Here is a 27083-nt window from a genome sequence, read left to right on the forward strand (position 1 = left end):
TCTCCCCAGCACTCGGCTGGGGCAGAGACCCTGTCACTACTCTGGCCGTGGGACATTCAGCAAAGAGTAGGGCAGACACATATGAGTGCAAGGGCACAGCAGATGTACAGAGGCTGAGACTTGGGTGCACACATTCAGACACAGGGGGACATTCACACACTTGTATTCTTTTCTTTTTTTATTAAAGTATCATTAATATACAATCTTATGAAGATTTCACATGAGCAACATTGTGGTTACTGCATTCTCCCATATTATCAAGTCCCCACCACATACCCCATTGCAGTCACGTCCATCAGCGCAGTAAGATGCTATAGAGTCACTACTTGTCTTCTCTGTGCTATATCACCTTCCCTGTGACCCCCCACTACTTTATGTGTGTTGATCATAATACCCCTTAATCCCCTTCTCCCTCCCTCCCCACCCACCGCCTCACCCCCTTCCGGTTGGTAACTGCTAGTCCCTTCTGGGAGTCTGTGAGTCTGCTGTGTTTTTTTTCCTTCAGTTTTGCTTTGTTGTTATACTCCACAAATGAGTGAAATCATTTGATGCTTGTCTTTCTCCGCTTGGCTTATTTCACTGAGCATAATACCCTCTAGCTCCATCCATGTTGTTGCAAATGGTAGGATTTATTTTCTTCTTATGGCTGCATAATATTCCATTGACACACTCATATTCTTGTTCAGATGCACACTTGGGTGGAATACTCACAGATGCACACACACCACCCTTTATACATGCGCTCCCACACCTGCCACCCCTCTGTTCACATTTGAGCATGTGCCCACTCACAATCTGCTCTCTTACATACAAATGCACTCACAAACACACAGTCGGACTGAAAAAAGTGTGGCTTTGGATAAATCCCTCACCTTTCTGGGCTACAGCTGCAATAAAATGAGAAGTCAAATTATAATAGCACTTAAAAAAAATAATGTATTAAAGACCCTATGGATCTAGGATTTGAAGATTCTCTTCTCTTCTTTCAAGAAATAAAAGGAAGCCTGCACTCCTTATCTCCCCACCCTCCCTCCACTGACCCCACCCTTCCACCAGCCAGACCTCAGCTCCCAGAGACCCGAAGAACTTTTGTATTTACCGCTTAGCACTTGCTGTATGGGTTTGTGACCTTCTTCAGAAACATTTTCTTTACGAGTTTATTTTGGCTTGTACGGAGCATTCATAAAATTCCTAGGGAACTGGAGGTTTAAAAGCTGGGCTTGTAAAAGGAGTAGGTGGGCGGGGGTGGGAATCGGGTAGAGAGGGGAGAGGACAGCAGCCAGCCCTGGGAAGCTGGAGGAAAAGGTGAGCCTTTCATTTCTACTCAAGGTCTGACACTTGTGAGCTTTGGGTCTTTTGGATCATGAAAGGGGAGAAGAGGTGGAGGAGAGAGGAGAGGATGGATGGCAGGTGATGTTAAGAGGAAGGTCTTGGAGGCACGGAGGCTGAAAGTTTCCCACAGGGCCAGCAGGGCTGGGCCCAGTTCTGATAAGGGGTCCCCCTGACTTGTCTTGGGTTTTCCTTGTCATTTGTCTCTTCTTTGGCCCTGCTGTTCCTCAGCAGGTGGGAGGCATTGGTGAATGGCTCAGAGAGCACGGGGCATATGAAACAAATTAGGTCTCCGTTACAGCCACCCAGAGGCGAGTGATGGATGGAGGCCGATGTTCGTGGCAAAGCTAATTGGCAACACACAGAGACATCCAAGAAAGTATATAATTTTGCCAGACTTTAGAGTCATTGGGCTTCCATTTTTTTCATTGTAGAACATTATATAGCCAGAGATAAAAAGCACAGTGAAAGTTTTAAATCTAATATAAGCATTTCACTGTGGAGTAAAAATAACATTCACAGAGAAGTTTGATTTGGATTCAAGTTTTATTAATGTTCTTTCACTGCAAAAGTTTCCAATTAAAAAACAATTCTGAGAGCGCCACATAATAAACTGCTTGTCTTTCAGAGGACCAGAGATTTTAAAATTCAATGGTGGACAAATATACATGTATATGTACAGAGTGCTACCAGGTATACATTCCAAATTGGGGTTATAGTTCATTCCTGGAGATAGGTGAAAAACCTCACGGCTGAGCTTAGAGAAAAAGCATGTGAAGCTTATTCAGCATCATCCAAGACCCTCCAAATCACCTACAAACCTGGCTTATATGTTACCAGTAAGGATCAAGAAAGATTGGAGTATGGTATGTCTCAATTTCCGTATTTGTAAAACAAAGCTGTTGGGTTCAGTATTCTCTGAGGATTTCAGAATTTCTCCAGGGGAATCCTTATTGATTGTCCCCCAAAGATTTCTTTAGCCTTCTTTAGGAAAATTAAATCTAAAAATTGATTAGCAATGAGGAGATCAAACCACAGTTGAAATCTGTCAAACCAGGGGCTGCTGCTTGTGCTTAATTTGTAAGGAAGAACTAGTAGTTTGACTGACTCCAATTGGAAGTTTGCAAAAGAGCCAGCCATCTTCATCATATGGGGGACAGGATGTTGGATTATTTTTAATGGGTGGTTTTCAAAGGAACTCCATGTTTGCAAAGTGAGTGGTAAATCAATCAGTTCCTTGACTAATGCCCAACAAGTTGTTTTTAAAATAACTGGTCATTTTCAATACAACCACTTGCTTAACTATATCCAACTGTTTTGTTTTCTGCCTGCACACAACTGGAGTTTTAATGCTGCTGAGGAAATACAGTCTAACTCTGGGGGCTTTTTGAGGTGACTTGAGCTATTTGGCCTGCAGCCTGGCCTCTGTGGGTCAGTGTGGGGGGGCTAATATCTCCTTAGGGGACCTCTTACACTGATTCATCCCCAGAGCCCAGGAATGCTGGTCATAAACCTAAAGATAAGCACCCGTCTGCCTTCCCCAAAAGCAAGAAGTGGAGTCTTGGTTCTGGGAGGGTGTCAGGGAGGCTTAGGTTTTGGCTCTTTGCAGATTTGGAAGCTGAAGGCACTCCTTAGCCACTCCCTAAGTCCCCTGTGGTCGTCTCTCCTGTCTGGTCTCCCAGCCTAGGCCGCTGACCCAGAGCTCCCGGTGCAGGGTAAAGATAGCCTTGAGACCCACAGAGTCACTCGGTTGGTCAAGACAGAAACAGGGAAGTCTCAATTATAATATAAATTAGTCACGAGCATAGAAGTACAGCATAGAAAATATGGTCAGTAATACTGTATTATCTCTCTATGTTGACAGATAGCAACTACTCTAGTTGGGGTGAGCATTTATTTAATAATGTAGATAACTGTCAAATCACTATGTTGTATACTTGAAACCAATATAATATTGCATATCAGCTATATTTTAATAAAAAAGAAAAAAAGACAGATGGAGGATGCCAGATTTCCAGCGCTTTCACTCCCCCAGGGCCCTGCACAGCCAGCTCAGCATTAAAACCTTTTTGGATCAGCTTTTCAAACAGAAGAAAGGAAGGACATTGACTCATTTTTGATTGGCAGTGGCCCCTGATTCTACTCCGGCTCATCTGACCCACATGTTTGGTGTCCCACATTGACTTCCGGGGTCCTGGAGAAAGGACACAATCCTCCAGGGTCGGGTCTGTGCCTGGTTTCCTGGTTTCCGGAGGAGAGTCAGCCCCCCACCGACCTGCTGACCCATCGCATCCCCTGGTCTCACTCCGGCCCCCAGTGCCTTGGAAGGCTAGCTTGGTCTGGCGGTGACCACCGCCCTGGGGCTTTCTCCTCTCCACCTTCCCAGGGCCTGGACAGCCTTTGAGTAAACAGATAGCCCAGTGAGGTATGTGATCAATTAGCTTTGCTGAAAATACAATCATTTTGTTATTCCAAGCTGATGAGAAGGCCTCTTTGGCTTGCTCTCCCAGTCTCCACATGCCAATCAGCCCGTGTCACCGATATAATTTTCCACATAAACACAACCTTTGTGCAACATCTACTCTTGTAAATAGATGTAATTCCCAAACCAAATAACGCACTTAGAGGGGAAATGGATATTATGTATGCAAAAAGAAAAGCCAGCGATTTTTACACTTTCCAGGCAACAAAAGATTACCCCTAATTGCGACAGGGGGAGGAGGGACAGAGGCAGGGAGGGGGCGGCAGCCGCTGCTGGGAAGCAGGGAGGCCAGCTTCCAGGAGGGTTTTTTTCTCCTCCCTCTGCACATGTGTGAGAGTGGACCACCAGGAACTGCTTAACTCGCGATTTATCCTATTTAGGCAACGGGGGGACATGGTTGTTGATATCTTAGAGGAACTGGCGAGTTACTTAATTATCAGGTTTGGTCTCCCATGCCAGAAGAGAGCCCCTCCAAACTTGAAACTGTACACAGCCTGTGGCAGAGCTGTCCTCCTAAATTCCAGGACAGGAATGGCCTCGGTGGGCTTTGAGTGAGATCATCTGAAATTCACTGGTGTGCCTCTCTCAATGTTCCGCTTGCTTAAGTGGATCCCTAAATTAGACCTTGAAAGCAGCGGAAGTTCCCTGGCAGCCCGGAGGGAGACCGCCAGAGAGCCCGCTGTGTAATCCTGGCCAGGTTCTGGGCACAGCCCCTCCTGGGCTCTCCCAATGCCAAGGAAATGAAAACTGGGGCGTCCCCTTCCACGCCTCTGCTCTCCCTGTGCCCACTGGTGCTGGAGGTAAAAGCCCTTTGGGGTCACAGTCAGGCCCGAGGGTTTCCAGGCCAACTGTGGGGGCGGAGGGAGAGCTCCGAAAGGAGAGAGAGCAGTGGGTAGGAGGAAGCTGCAGGCTTGCTGAGCTGTCCCGGCACAGTGCTAGCGGGCCCAGGAGCAGTGTTGCTTCCCCAGGACCCCACCGCTGACCCCACTCTGGGCCGGGCAGCAGGACACACATTAGGGACAGATGGCAATGGAGCCAGCCGCCGGCCTTTATCCCCATGCACCTGGACAGCCAGAGTCACAGAGGACAGTAGTTTCTGACAAGGATTATTTCTATCTTTTTCAAGGATGCTTCTATTAGCAGGTGAGTAATGATATCCTGGCCTCAAGAAGGCCTTAATGCTTTCATATAATGCTTCTGGGTCTTTATTTCATCTAAGTGCAATACAGTGAGTGAGGCTGAAGCTGGGAGCTGGCCTGTACATTGAGAGAGCTTGTGGGGGAGCAGAGAAGCAGGCAGAGTGACCATGAGCGTCCCTTCCAGGTTCTGTCTCCAGGTTGGAAGGGGAGGGGTGGGTAGCCTGTAACACTTCAGCTACAAAAGGTTTTTCTTTCTGACCCCCGCCTCCACCATTCCCCGCCTCCACCCCCGCCCACGAAACTCAGCCTAAGAACCCTTATCCCCCAGCTTCTATCCGTCCTGGGCTCCTGAAGACCATCTGAAACTCATTAGCTGCTTGAAATGATTGTCATGGGAGCCCTTGATGGAGAACAAGAAAGGGAGAGGGATACTTTTAAAGGACAACAATTGGGACCCAAATGCTGGCAGATGTTTGGAAACCTGGCTGTGGAGGAGGGGCCTCCCAGAGCCATGGGGGCGACTCCTCAGCTTGACCCCGGGCCTGGCCCCACCTCCCCATGCCTTTGTCTAGCAGCAACTCCTGGAACCCAGGCTGGAAAAACCAGGCGTTTGCTGGTCTTGCCCGCGAGGAGGAAAGATCTGCGGCCCTAGGACGTGCTACAACCAGATTCAGAGGACAGCTGCGGTAGTCACTTGATTCTTTTCCGGTTTGCAGCATAATTCCTGTACTTTGTAGATGAAGTGACTTTCTGTTTGTAATAACAAACTCATAAAATATGAGAAATGTTGGAATTATGAGAGCAGGCAATATTAAAATCCTGAAACTAAGAATCTTATAATTATAGACACTTGCCAATGTAAAACTTGTAATAAAACATATCTTTGCATTGTAGGATCTTAGAAACCCAGAATATTTGAATCACAGACTCTAAAATCTTGCAAATATGATTGAGAGAATCAGAGAAATACTTTTGATTCCTAATAGCATACAACATATGAATTATGGAATTTTAGGATTATGGGGTCAGTATTCTAGAATACTAGAATTATAGGGCATTAGAAATATAGAAAAATAAATTTGTAGAAATCCAGAATCATGGTCTCTTAGAGTCATAGAACTTGAGAATGGTGGAATGTTAGAATATTAAAATAAGGAAACGTTGAATGATATAATCTTAGAATCACAGAACATTTGCATCATGGAATGGTAGAATTAGAAAACCATGGATTTCTACAATCATAGCAGTTTATAATTACAGACTCATTGGATTATAGACTCTTAGAATTATAGAACATTAGAATCAGAGAGTGTTTTCTTAGAGAAGTATATAATCTATGAATTACAGAATTTTGGAATTATAAGCTTTTAGACATAGTCTTGAAAAATTTCAGAGGCAAAATGGGATTTAGAGGTTACTCAACCCTATTCGTGGCTGGGTCTGAGTCTTCATCTAAGCCCCTTTGCAATCCTTTGCTTATGTCTAGACAACACAGTCTAATTTGATCTTTCCCTGCATCTCCTACAGCTGCCGGCCTCCTCTGCTGCTTCTGCTTTCTGCTCTGCCGCTCATCATTACAAATTCCTACCAACCTCTGTTTCTTGAGGGATAGTTTGCTTTTCTTTCTGTAAGTCATCCAGCTTCTTAATTCCCTATGCATGTGCCTTGTAGGAGACGACTATTTCAATGATTAATATACTAGTGAAAAGAAGCTTCAGCCCTTTGAGCAGGAGGGCCGGGGCTGCCTTGTGTCTGTATGTGTGAGTCTGGGCCCTCTGTCCCAGAAACAGCAGCAAACAGGTCCAGATTTGAACCTGCAGTGCCCATTCCTTCTGGAAGGGCATGAGAGCCACAGTCAAGGCTGAGATTGAGCAGCCTGGCCTATCTAGGTGAGAGGAGATTGGAAACTATAAACCGTTTCATGCTTATTAATTTTATGATCCTCACAGGCTGGGGTTTACACAAACTGGACAACATGTGGATTAGATAATTTGCCAGGAATTAACGGCCTGTGATGGTTATCATTTTGGAAAGTGATGGAAGCTAGGTTGCTGAGGGTGGTTCAGTGATAAGTTGATGATGTTATCATGTGTCATCAGGGTTCAGAGATATGTGGAGGCTTGTTATCTGCCATAAATCCCCAGAGGGGGAACAGTACGTACTGCAAGGGGATGGATGGTAAGTAATGTTCAGGGTTCTGTTAGAATATTATGAATAAACCAAAACAGAAACAAAACTAAAAGTCCAAACAGCCAGTTTTAGAGTCACCCTCATACTTAAGAAGATGTTCACTTTCTAGTGAATTCATCTCCAAACTCTGTGAACAGGCTAGCCAGAGATAAGCAATTTAAATATAGAAACTTCTGCTTTTTATTCAAGCCCCATAAAGACAGGGTCTGTGCAGTGGCTGCTTAGTCTGAGGCTGTCTCCCTTGAAATAGCTTTTCTCTGCCTCAGCTCAGCCCAGAATCTCCCTGCCCTGTATTGACCTAAGGTGCCTCAAGCCTGCTTAGGGGGAGTTCCGGTTAGAAACGCTAAGAGACAGGCAACTTTCCCCACGGACAAATCTTTGGAAGCAACCCCCGTCACCAGTTTCAAATCTTTTCCTGAGAACCAATTTGGTTTAGAAACTGGAAAGCTCCCGGAACAAGCTGCGGTTACCACCTGGTTCTAGGAATACCGTTTCGATGTAGCTGTAATTTTTCCAAAACTGAAATGCCTGTCTGGCTGGGAGAGCATGCTTGGCTCCGGGTATGCTATACCCAGCCCCGCCTGTAATGCTGTGTGCCTTTAGGCAAGCAGACCCCCACTCTGGCAGCAATAGGCCCACCTACAGATAGGAAGTTGGACTAAATAATCTAAATGTGAGAGCAAAAATATTAGAAACAGGAAAAGACAATTTGGCTTTGTTTCCCTTTTGTGAGTTGAATTGCAAATTAGTCAGGCCAGTGTTTCTGTTTGTTTTGAGGCAATTTAACCAGAATTGCTGTGTTCATGGCTCTAGCTTTTGATTTCAGATGCTAAACAACAAAACCACGGCCCTAAACCTCCTCAACTACTGCCTGCGGCTTTTGTACACAGGTTCAATGGTGCGGCATATCGGGTCAACACAAATGACAAACGCTTTGCCCTCTCAATTCTGAGAGAAATGGAGAATGGAAACGAACTAATGGGATGGCAGGCTGGGTGTCAAGAGGTCTCTGTGTGACTCTCAGTTTCTCCATCTGTAAAATGGAGAGGAAATGGAGGCCGGAGGAAATCTAGATATCATGTTTCTGCTTCAAAGCAAGGTCTGAGTTTCGGAGGCCCCGGCTCTGATACTAAGCTAGTGTGTTGACTGTGTGGTGTCCTGTGACATCCGCAGCCCCTCAGGGGCCACCCCTGCTGATCCCAGTGATGGGAGGGGTGGGGCGCAGGGAAGTGGAGAGGCTAACAAAGGGAACAATGGCAAATCCCCAGTTTGTGGACAAGTCCCTTTCACTGGGAGCCTGAAAGGCTGAGGAGGGGGTGGGCAGGGTGAATGGGGCGAGGGGATGAGGAGCCTCTTGCTGCAGCCCCACTGAAAGGGCCTGGACCTGTCAGCACTGAAAAGAAGTGAGTTAAAGAGGTAAATGAGGGGGCCGTGCTGGCAGCTCGGTGATCCAGAAGCACAAACTGGAGACAGGTCTGGGGGCTTCAGGCCACGTGGACAGCCAGGCGGGTGGGGGGACAGGCAGCTAGGTGGTTTGCCTGGTCCTCAGTCGGGCCTTTTCCTCTCCTGATGTGAAGCCCAGTTTTTAGCATTTGACAATCCTGTACCTCCTCTTGTGGTGGACCGGCATTTGAGACTGAATCTCTCTGGGAAGACCAGTTTTTTGGCAGTAAGATTAAGGGGTAGGGTTGGAATTGTATGGTTTGACTGCAGGCCCCAGACCAGTTCATTCGGCCAAAATATCCTGTCGGGACAGCCCCCAACCACCTGCTTTGGTCCCACAGCTGGTCACTGTAGACAAACAGCCAGTCAGTCCCTCCGACAATGCGTCCATTTAGACAAACAACAGGTCAGTCCAACCAAAACAGTCAGGTCAGTTATAAAACGGTGAGGGACAAAGCCACAGAAAAACAACAGCAACATCAGTTCAGATTTTAAAAAGTCACCATGCGACGTCCTTGGCTATTACGTAAGGGAGCACCCAGTCAACTCACAGACCCATTGTTCACTCTTGTCCAGACAGTCCACGACTTGACAGGTCTGGAGGTAGAAGCATTGAGAGATGGTCCTTTAGTCCAGGCCAGCAAAGTAGTGACCGTGGATTTCTCACTGTCGTACTCTCACCGAGATCCAGGAAGACAGTCCCCTGTGGGGAAAATATTCCATATTCTTTTGGAGGGCTTCCTGAAGGGACTGAGAGGCTACGTGAGCTTTCCCTATGGCCCCACTGTCTTCCTGGGTCCCGCTGTGTTAACTACATTAAAAAAATCAGAATTCAAAGTAAACAAAAAAAACCTCTCAGTCTACAAAGAACACTTCTCAGTGAACTGGCTAGGTAGAGAAGTGGACATACTAACTTCCCCTCTGGGGAAAAGTACAGAAAGAAAGGATACATGAAAAGAAGATTGCGGTGGGGGAGGAAAGAAAGAGGGAGCAATAAGGGAAGGACCAGTGGGAATAAGAAATCCACTGCGCACATGGAGAGCACTTTGCAGGGAGAATGTATTAATAGCGTATTTTGTACCCATTCATTCTTAACAAACCCTTGATGATTATGCCCATTTTAAAGATGGGGAGACTAAGGTCCAGAGCAGCAAAGTACCTCTGCCCATGTTCCCACAGTCAGTTGAGGTGGAGCTGCCCCATGTCTCAGCCTGTGAACCTCAGAATTATTTTGTTAGAACTAGTGGGGAGCGGGATTGGGAATCATGCAGTCTCGTCCCTCATTGTAGGGGTGAGGAAAGGAGGCTCAGACAGAAGAGCCCAGAGTCCTTGCCAAGAGGGCACAATACTTCAGGAGATTCCCCTTCTTTCTCTGAGCTGAACGTCCCTCAGTGGCAGGAAGTTCTTCCTTGTGTCTAACCAGGCTCTCTCTTGCTGCAGGGCCAGGCTGGATGCCCCTCCCTGTGGCCAGTCTCTGGAGGTAAGTGTGCCAGGTATGCTGAGCCTGGGAGTGGGCTGGAAACCCCTCTTCCCCTGAGGTAGCAGAGGGTCTGGATGGTGGAGGAGAGTCCAGAGGGCTGTCTCTGTGTTTGCTGAATAAACACTGGAGTCAAGTTTCTGGCCTGTCACTCTGCAGCCTTTCAGCGAGGGAGAGGCTAGGTGGGCCAGAGGGAGTTCCCAGGCAACACACGAAGAGGCTGGGGCCTGTAGGCACTGGGGCCCAGCAGGGCCCTCTCTGGACAGCCAGCAGAGTCAGCCTTTGCAGGCCACGGAACTTCACACCCTTGAAAGGCTCTAGAGCGGCCCGCAGGAAAAATAAACGGTTCCTCCCATCCATGGCAGGCCAGCCATCCTCAGGGGCTCCCTGTCATGCACATGGAAACCCTGTAAAAGGGCCCAGTGTTTCCTTTTTCACTCCCCAAAAGGATGCGTGCTGAGCCTCGGGAGCACTGCCGGGGTTGGGTGAGGCGCTTTATCCCTGGCCAGTGAGGCCTGGTTCCAGCCCCGCTCACTCCCCTTGGGATAAGTCGGCTCTTGGAACCTTGGTTTACACGTCTGGGAAACAGGAATAAGAATACCTGCCTTAGTTTTATTTCGTGTGTGTTTGATGGTGAAATAAAGCTCATAATGTGGTGGAGGTGCTAGCATATAGCAAATGCTTTCTCAGTATCGTCCTCCTCCTTTTACTCTCTGGGTCACCTAGAGCAAGTGAGATTTCCTCTCCAAGTCTCAGTTTCCTCCTCTGTAAAGTGGGGTTGCTGCCTACATAGTTGGGATTCAATGAGACAGAGAGTGAGCACATGGAAGGGAGCCTGGCACACAGGAAGTTTCTCCAGCAGTAGTTTCTCCCTTTATTCCTTCTTCCCATCCCTTTGGGTCTCAGGGATGTCATCGTACAAATGCACACAGTAGTGCCCCTCCAGGGCAGAGGGCAAGGAGGATAAATGCATTGCCACAGCACTGATGAGCATGGCTCTGCTTCAGAACTGTAGGAGACCAGATGGCAAGACACGCTGAAAGCACGCAGAGAGAGCACAAGGGTTAGAGTCTTGGAGTTAGGGTAATAGGCCTCACACTGGGCATGGCTCTGGTCTCACTGAGGGGTGGTTCAGGCAGGAATGTCAGGGCCCTGAGGAGAAAGGAAGGTCCTTGCTGCCTGTTGGCGCCAAGGAGGGCTTTCTAGAAGAGTGCTTTCTCCAAAGCTGTGGAGTTTAGTGTTTCCACCCAGGTCTAGTTTGTGGTAAATGCTTGAAGTCCACGCTATGGCTGACTCCCAGCAAGTTGGCAGACGCCTCCCGAAGTGCCCTTGCTCTCCACCTGGGCCTCTAAGAGCCAGGCGGAGAGAGTCAGGATGAGGACCAAGAGATGAGTGAACCCAAGAAAGGATTCCAGCGTGAGCTCTCCAGCCACAGGGCCAGCTGCCTCCAGAGGTGGCCGGCCCCCATCATAGCTGCTGGAGGACCCTGTGACAGGTACAGAGGAGGGACCATGGCACTGGGTGAGAGGTGGGAGTATATGAGAGACAGACTTTGAAATTAGGCTCTCTTGGGCTCCCGTCCCAGCTTTGCATTTCTCCCCTGTGTGACCTCTTAACCTTTGTAAAATCCCAATTTTTTCATCCTTACTTCAAAGAGTTGTTCTGGAGATTAAATAAGATAATGCATGTAAAACATTTAGCAGTGACAAACATGAGCCCTCCCATCACCGCTGGGAGTCTAAGATCTGACAGGTCAACATTTTAGGGGGTGAAGATCCTACCCTTTGAGGATTCTGAAATTAGAGGAGATTGAGTCCATGTACGGAACAGAACACTCATGTAATGCTTACCCTGTGCCCAATACCTTTGTAGGGGCTTTACAAATATTCACTCATTTAGTTTTCACAGCAACCCTGTGAGTTAGGTGTTGTTCTTACCCCCCAATTTATGATAAAGAAACTGAGGCAGAGAGAATGTTAATTAACTGGCCCACAGTCACACAGCTGAGGAAATGGTGGAGCTGAGAGTGGAGCTGAGAGTGGACTCTGGTTTCAGAGTCTGTGCCCATGAGATTCCAAGACCATCAGATTCTAAAACTGCTCCATATTCCTAAGATTCTAGAAAAGTCAATATTGTGGTACTTTTATTAATAATAACAAGGGTCTAGAATGAGAGGGTTCTAGAGCAGGAGTTGGCAAACTTTTTCTGTAAAGGACCAGATAGTAAATATTTTTGACTTTAGAGGTCATGAGGTCTCTGTCATGACTGCCCAACTCTGCTATTAAATGAACAGACCTGGCTGTGCTTCAGTAAAACTTTATTCACAAAAACAGGTGGCCGATAGATTTGGCCTGCTGGCTGTAGTTTGCCGCTGGCTGCTTTTGAGACATAACTCATGAACTTCTGCTCTGCTGAGCACCCTGGTTGGGGGCTCCCTTTGGGGCTGAGCCTAAGGGGAGTCCTGTTCGAACCCCTCTTTAGAAAGGCGGAGGGACCTAGGATAGCCAGGGGGGCTCTGTGGGGTATGGGTGCCTCTTTCTTTCCGTCCTGGAGAGGCTGTTGCAAAGGCTCCTCTCTCCAGCAACAGAGCCTCATTACTCATGGGCTGGGAAACAACGGCAATTTCCCCCAAGCGGGAAGCAGCTGCACTTGGGAGCCAGGGCTCATTTTGCTGCATGAATATTTATGGCTCGTCCCCTAATTAAGCCCAGAAATGAAATTTATTCTGCTCACAGGGGCCGCGGAAGACTGTCAGGCCATGTCAGGAACCAGCCTCTTGTGCCTGTGAAGTAGGGTTGTCAACGAAACATTTGTGTCCAGAGCCACTTGGCCAGGGCCAGTGTCCACAGGAGTGGTGGGGGTGGGCATTCCCTGGAAGGTCAAGTACCCTCGGTGGGTCACATGTTGGTGTAGGGGGATGCCTGGGTCCCCTTGCTGATCCCTGGTGAGTGGCTATTTTCCGAGGTCTGCATGGTGTGATGCAGGTCCCTCGAGGCCAGCCCTAGCAGTATTTTCTTTCAGTCAGGATGACTTGGGTATTTCATGACTGGGCTTCAAAGGATGCTCTCTGGTGGCAAAGCTCAGAGAGGGAGGCCCCCACTGGGAGCTGAGTTTGAGTTCCTTCTCTGACACTTATTCTTCAGGACCTGGGCTGGCCTCCATTCCCCCATCAGCACAATGAGGGGGCAAACCCAGAATCATTAGTGTCACAGCACTGTTACTGAGAACCATGAGAGGTGATTGAAGAGAAAGCATTCGGGGAATAGTTCCCACCACAGTCCCAGCATTTCCTTTACCTCCAGGTCCTCCCTCTCTTAAACTGGGGAGCCTAGGAAAGCCAGCTCTGCCCAGCTTTGAGTAAGTAACCTTGAGGGTTTCTAGAAACCATAAATCTTGGCTTTTCCTTGAAAGGTCCTATCTCCAGAGAACCTGGGCTCTCATATCCTCTTCCAGAGAGCCCATAAACCAAGCAAATACCATAAAGTTCCTCGCCCCAGCCTGAGTGCTGATGCAGAGTCAGGCCTGGAGTCAAGAAGCAGGAGTTTCAGAACGTGACCATCAGGCAGAACATGAATCCTGCCCCCTCTCCTTTCCAGAATGGAACTTGCCTTTGATTTTCTCTTCTGTCATCTTTTGATTATTTTCATCTTTAAATTTGTCACAGCCCCTAAGAGGTCCCATCTCATGCTCCTGCCCCTCCCCCCAAAGGCTGCTGGAGGGACTGGGTAGAGGGGGAGCTTTTCTAAGGCGGGTCCAGGTGTGTGATCATCCTGGGGCCTTGGCAATCCCACAGCTTGTAAATTGGAAAGTCAACAAGCTGTAGAAGCAGGGGAGACCCCAGGGTGGAGAGGAGGAAGTGGCAGGGTGAGGGTGGGTGGGTCAAGGGTGGCTTTAGTGCCTTGTGCCTCCCCTGGAGGCCAGCCCCAACCCCTGGAGGCCAGCACTTCCCGCTCTCACTCTGCACCTTCACACCCTGAGCTTGGACCTGATCACAACAGCCAGACCCTGAGAGGGACCTTGATAAGCCTTCTATCTCACGCCCTCTCATGATAGACAGGGAGGCCGCACATGCAGGGAGGCTCGCCTCGGTCGGGGTCAGAACAGGTAGAGTGGCAGTAACACTGAGCTGGGGTCAGGCGCCTGGCTCTGCTTCTCATCTTGGCTGAACCCAGATCCTGGTCACACACTGAGCCCTGATCCCCTCACTGTTGAGCCCTGACCCTGCTGCAGATTGTTGCCTTAACTTTCTAACTATAGGGCACATGGAGGTGGGAGGAAAGATTGCAGCTTCCTGTGGCCCATCTAACTGCAGGAACCACTTACTGCTTTTTATATCCAGGATCCCATCTCCACTGAGTAAGGATTCCGTGCTCTTACTGGTTTGAGGTTTGATGTAACGGGCCCTTCAGGACACCTAAGCAGAGGTGTGACTTTGGGAAAAGTCACTTTATGTCTCTAGGTTTCAGTTTCCTCATCTGCAAAATGGAAATTATAAGGCCCCCACCCCCATTCCCTCAGGTTCCTACAAGGGTCGAGTGAGATGCTGATTATGAAGGTGCTTTGTTAGCTGAATGTGCTTACATACGAGAAAGTATTGAAATGACTCCTGTTGTTCCTGTCATTAGCTGACGTTTACTCTCCTTCCTGGCTAGCCAGAGGCTCTGGTATCCTCCAGAGACCTAAGCCCCAGAGCAAATTCTGCCTGGTTAAGGGGCCAAGACCAGGTCAGGAGCTCTGCTGGGGCCCCTGCAGGGCCTAGGAGGCTTGGGGAACTGCATTGTCAGATGGCTGAGCACCCTTTGTTCATGTGTGGGTCCGAGCCTGCTGGCTGGAACTGTGGCACCCGCCCACCTGACACCTCCTTAGCAGGTCATTTGGTGCTAGGACAGGCTCACCGGTGAGCTCCGGGGGCCTGGGTGCCCAGGCTTGGGCTCCACCTCCCACAGTCCCACAGAAACCCTCACTCTCCCTGAGAGAACCCAGGAGATTCTGGTGGGTCCTGGCTACTCAAGTCCCTACCCCTCAACACTGTCCTTCTGATTTCCACCAGCTAATGTTTTGGGAAGAGAAATGTGATACACAAACTTGATTTGTTTGCAATAAAATCATCACAAAGCTTTGTAAGAGCCATTTGTGCTGTGTGTCCAAAAATCTTAGCTATTTTTGAAGGCCTTTTCCTCCCCTCAGGGAGAACAGGAAATCATACTGTACCAGGAGCAAGCAATCTGACACCTGCACTTGCTGGAGGACCCTCTGGCCTCCTCCCCATTGGAAATGAGAGGCCCAAGTAAGTCTCCTTGGTGCACAGCAAACCCTTATGTCTGGCAATTAAAGCCCTCCATGATTTGCCCTATGCTATCTTGATAGTAAACAGCTCCTCACATCCTACCAGGTGGGGCTGTTTGTGGAGTCAGAACTCACCTGCTGTGATGTCCCTTGCAGCCTCTGTTCATGCTGTTCCCTCTCCCTGACTACATTTCATCTCCACTGTTCCTGGAATCTTATCCATTCCTTGAGGCCCAGCTGTTGCCCAACCTCAGCCTTCCCTTGATCATCCTGAGTGAAGAAATTTCTAGTTCAGGATTTGGGCCTGAGTGACATCAGTAAATGTTTACTGAAGAATGAATAAGTGGATGGATGGATGACAGGGCCTTGGATAATTTATATTCTCTTCTTTTCTATCCCTCTTCTAACATGTGCCAGGCCGAGGTTTTGGCACATGCCGAGGTTCGACAAACACCTGAAGGAATGAATGAATGTGCAGTGATGAATGGATACAGGAATGCATTTGCAGAGCACATGCTGTGGGCCAGGCAGGGGGCCAGCTGCTGGCGTTACAGCTGTGAATAAGACATGCTTTCTGCCCTCATGTCTTCACGTTTTTGCTGAGTAGTCAGGCTTACCCAGAGAGTTGCCCAGTCTATTACTTATTTAGTTACTCTTGTGATAAATGCCATGAGAGAGGGAATTTAGTAAATAGGTAGATGAGTGAGGCATGAGTGAAGACAGAAATAGTAAACAGAATGCAGGAGGGAGCAAATATATACATGGACACTAGGGAGAATAAATGAAGGGATGATGGGTGACGATTAATCAGTTATAAGGAAGAGATTGCACACCGTGTGACCTGGTGTTTATAGACATAAGGCATAGAAACCGGAGTTGCCTGAAGTCAGGTCCTTCCTGCTTCCCTGGGGCAGGGGCATCAGGCTGAGCGGGAGAGGCTCCGAGGCCCAGGAGCTGGGCCTTCTACAACCCGAGGTCAGCATGGTTGCCCTGATCTTAGCACCCCCAGAACTCAAAGTCAGTTTTAGAAGAGGTAGATTTGAATGTGCAGAACCTCAGGGCCTACAAAGTCTGATTTTTGCTCAATGCGTGGAATGAATCTCAAAGCTTTTACCGTCACACCCAACACCACAGTGCCCTCCACAGTGAGAAATCATGCTGAAGAAAGGGAAGGGGCCCACCCAAGATACAAACACCAGGATCCCTGACTTCAGGGTGCCTTAAGGAGTCTTTGCTGGGATGGACCCTCATGATCCAGCTCCTTTTTCATTGCTGACTTTTCCTAATCCTCTTCCCTAGGCCCAGCTCCAGCCCCCTGGCCTCCTCCCCATTCCTGGCACACACTGGCCCATGCCTGCTCTGAGCCTTTGTACCCCTAGTTCCCTCTGCCTGGGATCATCTGCAGGACTGGCCCTGTCACTTCCTTAAGTGCTTTTCTGAAAAATTATCCCAGCGCTGTCTGTGGTCACCATATCTGCATTGGATCACTGACCTCTTTATCTCCCTCCCTTGCTTCAATTTTTCTTTATAGCACATATCCTTTTCTAACACACCATACATTTTCTCATTTATTTTGTTTGTTATCCATTTTTCCCACTAGGATGTAAATGCCAGGAGGGCAGGGATTTTGTTGTACTTTGTTCACTACTGTATTCTGCCAGCAGGGAAGATCCTACCCACTAAATATATATTGAATGCATAAATGAAGCAAAGTGTCAAATCCAGCCTTTCCTCTCCATCCAAAAGCCATTCCCACTGTCTTTTCCTGCCTGGATACTGCAACAGCCTCTTCCTTGACCCTAAGCCTCCACCCTGATTCCCAGCCTCTTCCCTGACCCCAGCCTTCTTCTGACCCCCAGCCTCCACCCTGCCCCCCAGCCTCTGCCTGAGCCCCAGTTGCCTCTTTAGCAGAGAGTGATCTTTCCTCTATGATAAATATGAATACACCATTCCCCTTCTGGAAACTCTTTACTGTCCTCCCTTTTCTTTCTCTTGGTCCTGTAAAATGAACATCTAAAATAATATACAAGGAGCGTCTGCTACACAGCCCACAATAAATGGTAGTGGCTGCCGTCCCTGAAGACACAGGCATCCAGTTGGAAGGGGCAATGAGGAGGAAGGGGACTACTTCAAGGTGTAGTGGGTATGTGGGATGGCATGGGAGACCATGGGCAGACTGGGCTTCTGGCACACTAATTTCAATAGGAGAATTTGACCCCTGGGTGAATGAATTGATTGGATCAGATCCCAGAAGGTATGGACCGCAAAACCGAGGAGCTCAGCCCCATTCTGCAGTCTGTCAGAAACTTCTGCAAGTTCCTTCAACAAAGTTCAACATATTACCAAGCACTGGTTAGGAGTCAAGTGCTATAGTGAGCACTGTCATATGCAGGCTTCAGTGGAATCCTTATAACAATCCTGTCAAATCTTTATTATTGCCCCCATTTTATGTATAAGGAAACCAAAGCACAGATAGGTTGAATAAATTTCCCAAGGCAACCTACAGCAGAGATTTGAACCCAGGTCTAGGTGACCAGAAAGCTTTCTATCTTTTTATCATCCAGGTGCCTAACACTAGTTGTTGATCAAAGCAAGCTTCTCCTTAGAGCAACCTCAGTAACCTGGAGGCTGGTGATATTTATCCCGGACAACAGTGATGTTTGCAGTCCCAGAACCACCTCCAAAGCACCAGGCTGCGAATTGGGCCCCCACAGAGCCTATGTGGACTTGGAAGTCAAGAGCAGAATTCATAGTACTTTGGAAAACACATTTTCTTTTAAGGAAGAGTATTTTGTTTTCATTTCAAACACCCTGGCTGGTGACGAGTGGTGAAGAGAGGTGCCCTGTTTTCCATCCTAACACCTATTTCCAGGTGGGGGTGGGGAGTGCTCCATCCCGAATGTTATTTCAAAACCTTTCCGGGCCTTGCAGCTCCATTTCCAGGCCACATGACACAAAGAAAAGCATAATTTCCCATTACGTCGTGTTGCTCTTTCTGGTCTGAGCACCTTTCATAGTGGGAAGACCCAGCCTGCTCCAACACTTCCCCTCCTGCCTCAGGAAATAGTTTCACCGCTTGTGATGTGGGCCTTAAATAAATAGCCTTGCCCGCACCCGATGGCCACACTCCTGATAGGCACACTTGCCAAGAGCAGCAACCCCAGGTGGCTCCTCCCAGCACCCCCCAAGAGAGAAGACAAAACTGGTGTGACGCAAATGCTCCCTGCCCGCTTTTTGCCATCTGAGGCACATTCCAAAAAGAAGCAGACCAGCAAAGTCTTGTCATCTGAAGGGGTAAAGACAGAGATGGATGACGCACTCCCTACCAGGGAAGGCCACGTTCGGACCCTCCCAGATAGCCAGCTGCCACTTTATTAACAGCAAATATCCCCAACTGAGCCAGGCTAGGAAAGAAAATATTTATGCTTGCCTGTCAGGAGGACCTTCATTTTTCTTCTGGGGAAGCCAGCCAGGGTGCTGGTCCAGGGCTGGAATTGTGGACATGTCTGTGGGGCTGTTCTAGGCCCTTCTGCAGCCTGAGGTTGATAGAAATTCCAGAATATCCTCAGGATGGCTCTGGATAGGCACGAGGAGCTTCAAGAGGATGGATGTGGGAGCCCAGGAGAGGTGGGGCCTGTGCAATGGAATACACCCCAAACCCCATTAAACTGTACATGAGAAATCTGGGTGTGCGTATGGAGGCTAGAGTTAGAGATAGAGTCCAAAGGCACCAAGAAATGATATTATTAATTTAAAACACATATTAATCTGAGAAGTGACTTTAATAAGGCTAAAATAATCTTGTATTGTCAGAAAGTGCCAACACTGGAGCTGAGCCTGTCTTTTAAGCTGGACAGACATTAAAATCAGTTTGTATTATTACTTTATCACGGTCATTATTCTGAACAAAAGCTGAAGCCAGTTTCTAATGGTTTCAGAGTTGCCTGTGGGTCCACAGCCTGGGAGGACCTGCCTTGCTCCAGGAGACAGCTGTACCCACTTAGGGTAATTGAATTACAAGGCGCTAGGCTGAACAAGTTAGGTGGCCCAGGGGACAGAGGCTTTGGCCTCGTGGGCACAGCAGGATTGTTCTCTCTGGAGCTTGGTGAAGCTCGCTCCCCTCCCTCAACTCCAGGCGCTAGATCCCTTCTCATCCCTATAGAGCCTGCACACTGGAGTCAGGGGACCTGGGTTCAAATTTTGACTCTTCCACTTAGCAGTTGAGCAGCTAATGCTGAGCACCTTAGTCAAGATGTCATCTCTCTGATGAGATGGAGCTGATAAATGTCTCCCTCTTGGGGCTGTCTTTGAGAATAAAGTGAGGTGAAGCCTGTGAGTTACTCTGCACAGTAAGCATTAACCAGCAGTAAGGGATAACCAGTAGTAATGGCAGTAGGGACACACACAGTTTTACTTCTCTCTCTCAGACTATATCAATTATTTTTAGTGATGTGTGAGTCAATATTTGCAAATGTGTAAATGTTTCATATCTGCATTAGTCTGTTTGGGCTGCTATAACAAAAATACCATAGACTGGGTGACTTAAACACTTATTTTCTCATGGTTCTGGAGGCTGAGAAGTCCAAGAACAAGGTGTGAGCTGAGGTGGTTCTTGATGAGAGGCTTCTTCCCAACTTGCTGCTGGCTGCCTTCTCAGTGTTCTCACAGGGCAAAGAGAGAGAGGAAGGGAGGGAGGGATGGAGAGAGAGAGACAGGAGAGAGAACTCTGGTCAATCCTCTTTTAAAAGGCCAATAATCTCATCATTGGGACTCCCCCCTCATGACCTCATCTATACCTAATTATCTCAAAGGCCCCACCTCCTAAAGGCGTTGCACTGGGGACTAGGGCTTCCACATATGAATTTGGGGAGGATACAAACATTCAGTCCATAATAGTATCTGTAAGTGGTATCTGATAGTTCATATCTGTATCTGCTTATGAACCTGTGTTGTGTTAATATCTACTTACGTATTACAAGTTAAAACAGAAAATGATGGTGTATGGGGTTTATATACTTTTGTGTATGCCTCTGTGTCTAAACCTATGTGTACATGAAAGCCTAGCACAGGTTAAAGTCATGGGCAGGGGCTGCAAGTGTGAGTGTATCCAGTGCAGAATGTGTACACATGTGTGTATGCACGCATGGGAAGGGCATGGCTCATGGCATAGTAGGCAGCTGCCCCTCAGCCCAACCTGGTGAGGCTCCTGCTCCCACCAGCCCGTGGCAGCTGCTCAAGGGACCTGGGCAGCGCGGCTCACAGGTTCTCTGGGGCTGGGGATCTGTGAAGCTCAAGCTCCTTGGTTGAAGGCCCAGAAGATGTGTTCTATGCTGTGGAGGAGCCCCAGCCCCTGAGAGGACAGTTTGCCTAGGGAGGGGAAATTTGCCTGGGGAGGAGATATAAAGCCTATCCCCTTGATGTGGGAACTTTATTAGCTCATCCTTATCCAGCATAGGACCCACCCTCATCTATTCAAACGGATCATTTATAGCTTTCCCTTCAGCCCAAATGACATTCGCTTAGCAATTGGCCTGTTTGAAACAGCCGGAATATTAGAGCCACAGGCTGCACCATCTTTCTGAGCTAGGGGTACAGCTTTTCTGAGCTAGCCTCATGGGAGAGGGTAGGAGGGAGGTGGGGGACATTCAGTTGGTCAAGGATCCCATGGAAACAGGCAAACACATTATCCACTCCAACACAGGCAATTTTTTCCCCAGGGTGGCTAATTAGCAGCCAGCTACTCAGGCTCTCTACTTGACTTGCAGAATTAGAATGCTCAGCACAGGGATATGTGTTTATCTCAAAATCTGCCATTTCTCTCCCTGAAGCAAGAGAGGAGTTCTGACTACTAGTTCTGGAGCCTGGAGACTGCTCAATGGCATATTTGAGGGCCTGGTTGGAACTCCCTCTCCACAGAAATGCCCACCTTGCTGGAGGCCTCCAAAAATGGCAGGCTTATCAATGCAGGCACACAGGACATGTCCACATATAGGCACAAAGATCTCCCCACTTACATAAATATGACACAAAGGCATAGCCACACAAATCTACCCAAAGGCACAGCCACGCAAATCCACCCTTCCTCAGAGATACACATCTATGCACAGAGAGGTACAGGCCCTCAACCAGCATGCCCGCTCACACAAATAACGAGATACTCTGCAACCTGCGCCTATGAACACACACAAAGAACCACACACCTGCACATGTGCGTGCACAGACACACAACTAGACTTACATGCATACAGTAGATACAACTTCACAGGCTCCCTGGAACAGGTATGTAAGAGCACACACATGAAGACAGAGAAGCTTCTTTAACAAATCTACAGAAAGAAAAATTCTCAGAACCTAGTCTTAGTGATTCTCAGTCAGAATCAGATATGAGATCATATGAGAAGATACTGCAGATCAGATTCAGATATCTGACACCAGATTCAGAAACCATCTGCAAATCAGAATTCTCCTATCAGAATCACCAGAGAGTTTTGCATAAATACTCATTTTAGGCTCCGCCACAATCTGATAAGCCTCTGGGGGTTAGGCTTGTGATAGTGTTAGCCAGGTGAGTTTTGAAAAGCTCCTTGGTATACAGAACACTTTTATTATTAAAAATAAAAATAAACTGCTCATTGCTATTAGGAGGAAAAGCAATTTGATTGGGGGAGAACTGTTAGGACTTTTTAAAATGATGGCTTTTTTGTTTTGTTATTTCAAGAACAAAGAATAACTCAGAACCAACTTTTTCCTGGTTGGTTTCCTTATATTAGCAAGAAACAGGAACAGTAACAAATACAACTTACTCAGACTTTGATTCAGCCACAGATGTTTCAAACTCTGTCTAAACTGGAAGGGCCCATCCCTTCTTGGTACAGATAGGGAAACTGAGGCCCAGGCAGGGCAAGCTGCTGCTCAAAGTCATATAGCTATTGGTGACTGCTGTGAGAAGAGACTGTTCAGAGTGCACACAGTAGGTGCTCGAAAGTGTTAGCTGCAATATTATGATTATTGTTCATATCATTGTAATTCTAATCATAAGTCATTATCATTGGCAGAGCAAACCTAAGAATCCAGATCTTCCTGCCATCTGACTTATGGACTCCGGATTTTCTCCCCAGTTGAGAAGACAGTGAGGGTGCAGTGGAAATCTGGGCACCCTGCCCAGTCCTACCTTCTCTGATTATGCTCTGATAGATGTGCTCCAGTTCTTCCACTCCCAGAGAAAGGGGCAAAGGAGGGTTGCGGGGTGTGGTAAGGGTGGCAGCAGGATGAACTTTGGGAGGGGGGAGTTTCTGCTCCTGCTGAGGGGCTTCAAAGGACAGCAGCCTACTTCTGCCGCCTCAGAAGCAGCGGCCTTCAGAGACAGTTTTGGATTAGCATCTGGCAGGACAGAGCAGTTGCAGGTACTGGGACTGGGAGCGCCCTTTCTGCCTGTAGCTCCCCGGAGAGTCTCTTCAGGCCAAGGAAAGCTTTGTTCTCACCACTTCTCCAGGAGCCAGGGCTGCTGGGTGGTCTAGGGCTAGGAGGGCAGAATGGGGGTGGGGCAGGGCAGGGCCCGGTGCCGGAAGGAGTATGGGTCCAAGAGAGGGGTGGAGGGTGGGGGAGTGGAATCTGTGTGCGTGCATGGGGAGGGCTGGTGCAAAGGGAGAGCTGGGGTCAGCATGGGAAGGTCTGGAGGCGCTAGCGGAGTAGGAGAGACCAGCAGAGGCTAGAACCACTGGGAGGGTCCAGGGAACTAGGTGGGGGTCAGCAAGGGTGGCGGCATAGACGAAACCCCCCTCCCCAGACCCTGCCACCCCAGGTGGCTAATGGCAAGGGTCCACCTCGAGGCGATGAGCCCCCTACACTTTGTGTCTGGGGCTCCAGAACATGTGGTCGACACGCCCCCGTCCCCCCTCCCACCCCCGCCGAAGGGCTGCCATTTGGAACGCATTTGCAGACACATGGATTGTTTTTAAGTTAATGCTTTTTAATTCACTCTGTTTCCCAGTTGTCGTTTTTTATTGAAAAGGCGGATTCTGCCGGTGTGTGTTCCTTTGCGGGGGCGGCGCGGGGCGGAGGGTTCTGCACCGGCAGAGATCCGAGGAGAGGCAGAGACAGACAAAGGCACAGTGAGACGACAGGGAACGAATAAACACGGTCAGAGAGCAAGAAAGAAACAGACTGGGAGAGTGATGCACAGAAGCCGAAACAGAGACTCGGAGAACTCAGGAAGGGGAAGGGGAGCACACGCAGTTCTAGGGGCAGGGAGAGTGCTGAGAAACCCTACTCCTGGGGATCCCGGAAGTCTCCCACCTTCATTTAAGGCCCCTGGGGCCGAGCTTGCTTTCCTCTGGTTCTCTGGTTCCCTACCGCATAGACGAGGCTGAACTGGCCTCAGGGAGAGGGCTGGAAAGACGCAGCGCACAGAGGACTGAGTACACAGAACCAGGGTGGCCGGGGCTAGGGACCCGAGATCCGACCGAGGAAAGGACCCGCGCGTCGGAGGCGCTGCCTCCGGGTCTACGCAGACCTGCTGTTTTCTAGCCGAGCGGGAATCCCGCACCACGGCTCTGGAGAACGGCATCGCTGGCCTGCTGCGCGGCCGAGGGCGAGCGCCCCAGCCTCTCTGAGCCATGCCTCCGCCACCTGTAGGAGACGAGCGCCGGCGGCCAGTTCGAACGTGTGGTGGCGGAGGGTAGAAATGGCTCAGGGGTTGGAGAGCAGACGCGGTCGCAGACTCCTCGGCTTGGCAGTTACAGCCGAAATTCCGGGATTTTCGGCCTGGCCGCTGCCCCGCAGGTCTCAAGTTCATGCAGGACTCTCGGGAGCCCCGGAGAGAGAGCGGACCCGAGCGCTTCCTTCGCTCGCAGCTGAGAACCATTTTTTCGTTCTCTCCTGGCCCCGGTCCCCCTCTGCCCCCCATCTGCATCAAGCTCTAGAGAACCTTGCCCAGGGGCGACCTCAAACGCACGAGTGTAGACACAGCAGCGGACACACAAAGATGCTCGCATGCCAGCACGTGGTGGTCGTGTAGACACTGGGCACACACAGATACAAGACGCAAGGCCCGGAGGCCTTGGAATAGACCCGGTCCCCGACCTGGGTGCAGGGGTAGCGGCTCCCCAACAGCGTTCACCCCGGGAGTAGCTCTCAGGCCCGGAGTCTGTGAGCTGAAAACCAAGGACAATTAGAGCTAATTACAGGTGTGCGGACAGCCGCAGTCAAGAGCGCGGCCAAGAGCGCGGGCATGGGGCCGGGCGAGCCACCTCTCCCCTGCCCGACTCCCGGGGATCCTGCCCCAGCAGTGGAGCTCTGCGGGCAGAGCTCGGGCTGAGGGCGAGGGAAGGGTGCATGGGCCAAGAGCGGCCGGGACCGGAGTGCTGGAGAGCCCTCTCCAGGGCGCGGCCCGACATCATATACGTGGGCGCGCGCTGGGCCCGGGAAGCCTAGCGATGGCGGGTCGTGGCCGGGTTAGAAGCTAGGACCAGAACTGGGGGCCGAACACTTCCCGGCCTTGTGCTGAGCTGGCCCCGGCGAGGCGGGCGCGAGGATTTGCGCCTTTTGGCTTCTCCTGTTGTCTCAGCCTCCTAAGCATCTCTGGATCTGCAGAAAATCCGTTCGCCCGCACGCTGTCGTCGCTCGAGGTCGGGGCTCCCAATGAGTGCCCCCCTGGCGCTGAGGCCACAGGACGAGGAAGGCACAGAATCTGGTGCTGGAGTCGGCGGACCCGTCTTTCCCAGATGAGCCCCACTGACCCCTGAGAGACCTCTCAAAGCCTTTGTTTGCGCGTCCATAAAATGGGAATGCAGGGTCAATGAATGCCTTGTCTGAGATGGAGAGTCTAAGGGGAAGGAGAGGCGCGAATTCCTCAGGTGCGAATGTGACTTTTCAGTTTGCACTACTGGCCCGAATCAGCGATCTCATTTTGTGGTTTCTATAGCCTTTGGCGGGTTGGATTGGAGTGGCGGTGGGAACCGGAATTATATTTCTGTATTTACAGATGAAGCTCAGAGAGGTCAAACGTCTCAGAGGTCACACAGCAGGGAGAGGCAGCTGGTTTTCCGGACTTCACATTTCAAGTTCAGACTCTTCGCCACTCCCTTCCATCCCTCTTGGACGCCACTGGAACCCCAGGAACCTCCCAGCGTTCTGCGAAGCTTGGGAGCTCCGAGCGGGAGTGCACCTCACGAACAGCTGTCGCTGTCTGCCAGTCCCACCGCCCGGGCTCGCTGTGGGCCCATGGCACCCCCTTGCGCTCGTGGTCGGAGGCTCACCCGTTCCTCACCCGACAGGACTCCAGCCAGGCTCCTGGCTCCTCTGCCTCAACCTGCAAATGTGCAGGAGAAGGTTGACTGGCTGCAGAAAGGGTGACATGAGGTGACACAGGGTTTTGCTTTGCATACTATACTACTGGTAAACTAAAGCACGCTGTGCACTCGGCCCCAGCGCTTGGACACCACTGCCGTTTCCCCTGTGCTTCCAACCCTGTTCCTTTTTTAAATTATTTTTTATTGGAATAAAGTTGACATATTAGTATATTGGCTTCAGATGTACAGCATAGCGACTCAATAATTACTTACATTACTAAACGCTCACCACAGTAAATGTAGTTACTCCCCACTACCATACCGAGTTACTATAATATTATTGGTTATATTCTTTATGCTGTACTTGTATTCCTATGACTAACTTATTTTACACTTTGTACCTCTTCATCTCCTTCACCTATCTCACTCATCCCCTATCCTCCTTCCATGATAACCAACAGTCTGTTATTGGCATTTATGGGTCTGTTTTGTTTTAGATTCTACATATAAGTGAAATCATATGGTATTTGTCTTTCTCTGCCTGACTTATTTCACTCAGAATGACACCCTCTAGGTCCACCATAATGTTGCAAATCATAAGATTTCCTTCTTTTTATGGCTGAGTAATATTCCATTATATATATGTACCACATTTTCTTTATCCAGTCATCTATCAGTGGGCACTTAGGTCTTCCACTCCTGTTCTTGATCTTTACAGGAGTACAGTGAGGCAGCCAGGAAAGAAATAATTATTCCCAGTATACAGATGGGGCAACTGAGGCAGGCTCAATGCTACTCATGGGTGAGTTGTGGAATCAGCATCCAGGCTAGATCTGCTTCCCTTCCCTGCATTTGCACCTCATTCCAGTGGTGGAATTCTTGCTCTCTCAGAGGTTAAGGAAAGGACTTTGGAGTTAGACAACTTGGGTTTGAATTTCAGTCTTGTACTAGCTGTGAGATTTCAGGCAAGCCATGGAATCCCTCCTCAGTTCTGAATCTTTACAACTGGGATGATGGCGCCCTTCAGGAATGTCTGGGTAGGGGTGGATTAACGAGGCTGGGTGGGGCATACAGAGTGTGGAGTGCAGTGACTGGTACCTGCTCAGTGGGTGCTTTCATCTGGGAAGATGGCTCCTGCTGTGACTACCTCAGCTAGGAGTGGACAGGGGGATGGAGATGGCCCCTTCTGGGACCAGCTGTGTATCTGGCACCTTGGGGATCCGGCTCATGCTGGGACTTGAGCAGCAAGCAGTTGTCTACCTCCGCCAGCCCTGCAGTCCACTGACTTTGCCCAGGGCCTTGGGCAGGTTCTGGGAGGCCTCCTCCTCATTACAGGTGGGGACATACAGGCTCTGAGACAGAAGCCACTTTCCTAGAGCCACACAAGAAAAGCTTTGGAGCTTGCCCCACAAACATGGAGGCAAGGAGGCTGGAGGAGTGAAGGCTGG

At 49.4% G+C, this 27083-nt stretch overlaps 1 long non-coding RNA gene across 1 annotated transcript; it reads left to right on the forward strand.

Moving 5' to 3' along the window:
* The first annotated feature begins 4493 nt into the window (after window positions 1–4493).
* LOC118916320 (uncharacterized) lies at window positions 4494–25866 on the forward strand. The gene is made up of 3 exons (XR_005026341.2): window positions 4494–4954; window positions 10024–10063; window positions 25329–25866. It is a non-coding gene; the product is annotated as an uncharacterized LOC118916320 (long non-coding RNA).
* Window positions 25867–27083: the final 1217 nt, after the last annotated feature.

The sequence above is a fragment of the Manis pentadactyla genome, chromosome 4 (assembly GCF_030020395.1).
Source record: "Manis pentadactyla isolate mManPen7 chromosome 4, mManPen7.hap1, whole genome shotgun sequence".
Classification (NCBI taxonomy): domain Eukaryota; kingdom Metazoa; phylum Chordata; class Mammalia; order Pholidota; family Manidae; genus Manis; species Manis pentadactyla.